Source organism: Diadema setosum, chromosome 7, assembly GCF_964275005.1.
Source record: "Diadema setosum chromosome 7, eeDiaSeto1, whole genome shotgun sequence".
Taxonomy (NCBI): domain Eukaryota; kingdom Metazoa; phylum Echinodermata; class Echinoidea; order Diadematoida; family Diadematidae; genus Diadema; species Diadema setosum.
In genome coordinates this window covers 12511137-12517430 of record NC_092691.1, presented here as the reverse complement: position 1 = coordinate 12517430, position 6294 = coordinate 12511137, and positions in this window count along the sequence as shown.

Below are 6294 nucleotides of genomic sequence, written 5' to 3'. Positions count from 1 at the left end.
GAGATGAATAAAATGTTAGATTGATAAAAAGACAGATAGATATATAATAGATAGATGGATAGATAGATAGATAGATAGATGATAGATAGATAGATAGATAGATAGATAGATAGATAGATAGATAGAAGGTAGATAGATAGGTGGTTAGATAGATAGAGTGAGTGAGTGAGTGAGGGGCTAAAAAAGAGAATTAGAAAGGGAAGGAGATGGGGAAAAGGAAGCGAATAATGGCTTTTGGGTGATGGCCAAAATGTAAAAATGTGCAAATGTGAAAGGATCTATTCTTCTTTTCTTCTTTTTTTATTTTTTTTTACCCTGCAATTCAAAAGAATGTATAGAGGTACATTGAGAGATACTTTTTCAAGTAAATAAAATATCGCGCAGTGCTGTTACATCTAAACAATCGATTTCAAACTTATATTCTTTTTTTTTCATTTCTGTTTGCTTGTACAAATAAAAAACAAAAACAAAAACACGAATAAGCAAAGACAAATAAGACGTAGGAGTACAGAAAAGATGATTTCTTTAGGTATAAGGACAAGCATTTCGGTGACTTCTTTCTGTAACCATTACACTGGTTTCTAGGTTAAGGTAGCGTCTAAACGACGTCGTGTCTATTTATACATCTCTTTGGGTTACGTAACGGCAACAATAGTTCCATCGGCCGATCGATCAATATTTTGGGTCGGGCAATTGAGTCGGACAGTTTGTAACGGACTCTGCAATGTTTGATCGGTTGCGTAAGCACCAAGGAACGGCAGAGTTTAGTAAATATGTCAGGTCCATCCAACATGTGTTGATTAGTTTAATGACACGAAGACATCATTTTTAAATTAGGAGGGCGTGCAGTATGGGGTTGCCTTGCTGATTTCGGATGTTACTCGTTGCCGCTCTACCGTGATATGGCCAGGGATATATTTGCAGAACAGGAAAAATACATATTTACAAGCTTTCAACCAGCTGACAACCAAGGTACCACACTAGATACTGAGTGAATGTTTTATGTAAGATACCGGTAAGTGAGCTCTCAATAGGAGGAAGGGCAAATTTGAAGATGTAGAATGTTATACAACTTCTCGACGTTTGGCATTTGTCATTCTGTAATATCTCGCAAATTTATAGGGACATCTGTAGTCACAACTTTGCTACGAAAGACTGAGCTCACTGTCAAGATGTCAGGAGTGTCCCTATCAGATTATACATCAGCTTTTATATATGCAAGAATGATCTCATACAATTCAATTCTTTCACTTGCCGGAATGATTCGGTGTATTATTTAGCTGAATTCGATATCCTATAATATACATGCACAACGGAGTTGCAAGGGGTTACACTTTACAGACGTGCATCGTGTATGCTATGTCCTTTTTCGGTCGTGGGAGATAACCAGGCACAAAGTCTGTAGTTTGTGATTAAATTCACCGGGGGCTCATATGCTTCCAGTGCAGCAGTGGTGAAGCCCAGTAAAACGTGTGCACATGTCCCAGGGAGAACATCCAAAGACCAAGGCCATTCGAGAAGCGATAGACTTTATTCTGTTGCTAAAATTTCAGCAATGGCAAAAGAGAGACATCGTCAAGTAATTGAATCGTCCATGATAATCATTAATGTGCATTGTTGCAATGGATAAAATTAGAAGTACCCTGTTAGGCACGTGTCAATTAACCTATCCCACATTTTGTTAGCGCGGTATATCAATTTAGTGATAGGTGATGCATACACTGGCATCATTACGCAGACTCTTTGATCGAATGTATAACTAAAGTTTACCAGTGATTACATAGAAAGAAGAAGAAGGCTTTAATAATTATAGTAACATAACGATGATGCGTCGCTGGAACCATGATACCATGCTTGCAAATAATACGTCTACCAATTATGTATTGATTTGCATCATACTGTGCCATAAAACTGAATTTGAAGTAAATTATTTTCATAATTGATTGGGCGCAATACCTTGCAAATTCCATCATTATAACGTAAACAATAGTGATGAGGGCACCCGAGTAAATATGCCCCTCGATTTTTATCTTGGCTATTATTCAAACAATGAAAAGTCGGTGTTTATTTATGTCGATAAAGGGCAACTAGTCAATCAATTTTATTTTGAAAATAGGAGCAAAAGGGAAAATAGCCTATCCTCTTTTTAAAAATGGTCATAAGGATATCTTTCTTCATGTATATTCTCTAAGCTCATGTAGAAGGGATGAACATTCAGTGGTGTATGTATACATATTTACCACGCCAAGTTTCCTACTACATTCAAGTGTGAGTGCTAGAATCTCAATTTTACACACAAAACCAGCAGTTATCACGGTTATGATTTGATTAAGCTCACGACAGGAATTCGGCAAGAATCGATTCTAAACAATGCAATTCTGTGTTAAAAGGCGAGAATGACGTTCAGTCATCGTAATAAGCCAGTTCGATCATAATTAGCTCATGTGCACATTAGTACAAATGACCTTTATATTTTCTCGGTTGGTTGGGCTCTTCGCTCGTATTATTGTCATAATGCATAAGCTTTCCCGACGTAACAATTTATTGAATTCATGTTCAAACAAAGAATGAGCTTACAAAGACCAGATGATCAGAATGGTTCGTCAACTTGGTGAAGCATACATTTCTTTGTTTTTCATTGCACACTTTGACAAACTTTTTCTGTTAATCTTGCCAAAATACCAACCTTGCTGTCAGGTAAATGTCCCGGCAAGCAACATTTACAAGGATAACATGAATAACCATTGCATCGAGATGCTTATCTCAGTGAACTTAAAAACCGCCATGCCTGTTGGTATACAAAAATGACCCTTTTCTGCTCATGCGCAAAGTGGAACTACGAACTGTCTTTATAGAAATCGTAGCACCATCAACTAGTAGTTGATTGGGTTGCACCCAGATGTACAACTCCAGTTAGCAGAGCATACGGGGCAAGCGACATAGCTACTAGACGTGGACGTCATTTTAGAATAGGAGGCAGATGATCAAATGGAAAGGAAACGTGCCATGATGCTTGTGAAGCTTAATATAGATGCTTCGCACCCCAAAGTTGTTCTACGGCAAAACTGGCATAGTTAACGGTACAGCTGATAAAGCACGAAGACGATTTTTTTTTAAATATTTCTATATCGCTCTTGCTTTAGCGCGGACACTGATCTTGCCCAAACAAGAATTGACTCAAAATGTTCCATACACTCTTCCTGTAGCACTGCACGTATTGAACATCAATAATGGAGGATGATTATTCACTGACAGTCGTTTAGTGCTAACCCGTTGAGGACGGACTGATTTTGCTACAACACGCACTTCCCATAGACACCTGCCCGAGTATACTCGTGACTCGTCCTCAACGGGATTAAAAACACTCTTGATAAACTTAATACCATGAGATCAATGGAATGTAGGGTTGCTTCAATTATCTCATTGACCATCGCCACTAAAAGCATGCCATTCGTTAAAAAGTGAAAAGTGCTTCTGCTGATATGAAAGCGACATTCGGACGGACCCAAGGATGAATGCCAGTGACATAAAGTGTTAAGCCCGCCAGAGCAGCTATAGCACATGTCACCTTCGTGAACATGGTGAAGGTGAGATGAATCAAAGGTCATTCAAGATGAACTCGCATATCCTCGGAAATCAATAACTCTTTCTCGGGACAGCACAATGTCTGCTGACAGAATCTTGAGGAAAAAAAAAATGATGGAACCCTCTAGTGTTCTTTATTTCTAGGATTCATTGTGCGGCATCACAGTTTTGTAATCGCCTTTCGTGGAGGATGGGGGTATAGGGATCAAGAGATGAGCTGAAGTTTGGTTGGGTGGGTGATGTTGGGATAGTAGGGAGCAGGGGTTCCTTTATTCGCGAAGTAGATACGCGTCAAACTCATATTCCTTCAACTGCAAGTTACATTATATACATAAATATAACACATATACATACAAATATATAAATATTTATGATGTGGGAAATATATCATTGTATGTCTATATATCCGCGTTCAATAGAAAGATAGAAAGAAAGAGAATGATCTGCAGTCAAGGGAGGGGAGATGTGTTACAATGCAACCATAAAAGGATCACTACACGGAGGTAGGGGAAAGACCCCTTCCACCTCCCTGATCACAGTTTTCAATGACAGTTACGATATATGAGATGAATCTCCGAGAGCTTAGCTTTAAGAAAAATAAGGACAGGCAGTGGTGAAGTAAATGTTTATTTTGTCGTAAAATGAATCAACGAGTAATCAACATGGCGATAAACTTCTTGAAGCTATGTTTATTCATATCAAACATATCTCACAAGCGTCTTGATTAAAACACGTCCCGACAATGTCGTTATTCACCGACCACCATTACTTTTTCCCCGTTGTGGAGCGAAGCACTCTGGTGAGATCCTACTCCGCCTTAATCATTGAAATTCGCTGCAAAGTTATGACAAATCCATAAAACCTGTCCGCCCCTCTCTCTCCCTCTCATGATATACATATATCATAATATTCTTTTCTATGTTTATAATCTGAGCACTATTTTCGGGAGTGAAATGTATACAACAAGCTCTTGTTTCACTGTCCAGAGATTGATTACAAAAGTTGCGAGTTCGTTTCCGCTTACTACTGTGCACTTGGAAATTCACTGCTCAATAAATAGTCCCCAAGTAACACGTCCCAGAATCAAACCGTAAATTGGAAATATAGGAGCGAAAAAAAAAAATGAAACCGCAATTTGCAGAACACGTCAAACACCAAACTTAAAAACAAAACAAACAACCATACATTTCAAAACAAGTATCTGCAGAACAGTATGGAATGAAGACAGGAAATGAAGGAGGAAATAGAAAACAAAAAACAAAAGCAAAAAGTAAAGAATAATGCACTTCGATTGTTCACATAAGCTCCAATATGGCGGTTAACCAAGCTACTTGACTACATGGCTGCTCTTATTAGGGACCAGTTAAAAACCAATCTCTGCATGCACAGTATTCCTGCTTAATGCATCTCAGTGCCTGGATTTTTTTTTTTTCATTGAGTGGGTCAGAACGATAAAGGGTAACCTTCAACTTGTCATGGACGATCTTAGCTCCAAACGTTACACTTTGAACCCAAAAGTAAAACTTGTGGGCAATTCATGGGTGAAATGTTTACTTGATGATAGCTTTGAATCTGTTTGGAAATATTGAATTATGATTTGAATTATCAGTCTTGGAAAAATATCATATAGACCCTAACATATTTTGGAAATCATATGCACCTGAAAAAATCTTAAACTCTTTAGGTAATACACAGTTAGCAGATTCCTTGCGTACTTGGTACATGTACAGGGAGTATGCAACTGTAGAGCAATTTCAATGCAAATTCTCAGAAATTGGTGCATGTCAGTCATTGTGGTTTAATCGATTGATACATTCAAAATCTAAAAAGGAATTTTATTATGAGTTGTGGAATATGAAGAATGTATCTGTAATCTCTGATTTGCTGAATCCTCCCTTTCGTGGCCATAAATTATTTGAAGAATTAGTCCTTGATTTTGATATCCCTCAGTCACACAGAAGAAAGTATAATTTTTTGATAAAAAATATTCCACATGACTGGTTGGAAAACTCCAATATGCAAGATGCTGATGTACATGAAGCTCTCATTGTTAAGTTGAAGAGTTTAAAGAAAATACCCAGTCTTGCATACAATTTGCTGAACTCCAAACAAGTTCCGAACAAGCGTTATGAATATTGGGATAACAAGGTTTTAGTACCGGTCAATTTGGACTGGGAAAAAGTACATGTTACAAATTTTACATGCACTATTGATACTAAACTACGCTCGTTTTATTTTAAAATTTTTCATAAAACAATAGCCCTAAACGAATTTTTGTATAAGATAAAAAGAAGAGATTCTCCAAACTGTTCTTTTTGTGACAAATTTGAAGGGACAATAATTCATTTATTTTGCGAATGTGCAAAGGTCACTCCAATTCGGGAACTTTTACGAGGTATATTAGTGCAAAAGTCTGATTTTTATTTTCATTTTTACTAATTTCAATAAGTTGTTTGGTGTACTATCTGACAATTTTGTAACGTATTTAATCTTAGTGGTAAAACATTTCACATTTATTTGTAAATTCAAAAACAACATTCCAAATATAAATGCATTTAAATCATTTGTTCAAAAACAGAAAGAGATAGAATACCATTTGGCTAAGAAAAGGAATAAGCTCCCCATTCATTTAAAAAATGGAGATTTGATTTTTAATACATGTAGATAAACTCTATTGGTGGTCTGTGTACCTATCAAGATTCATGCTGC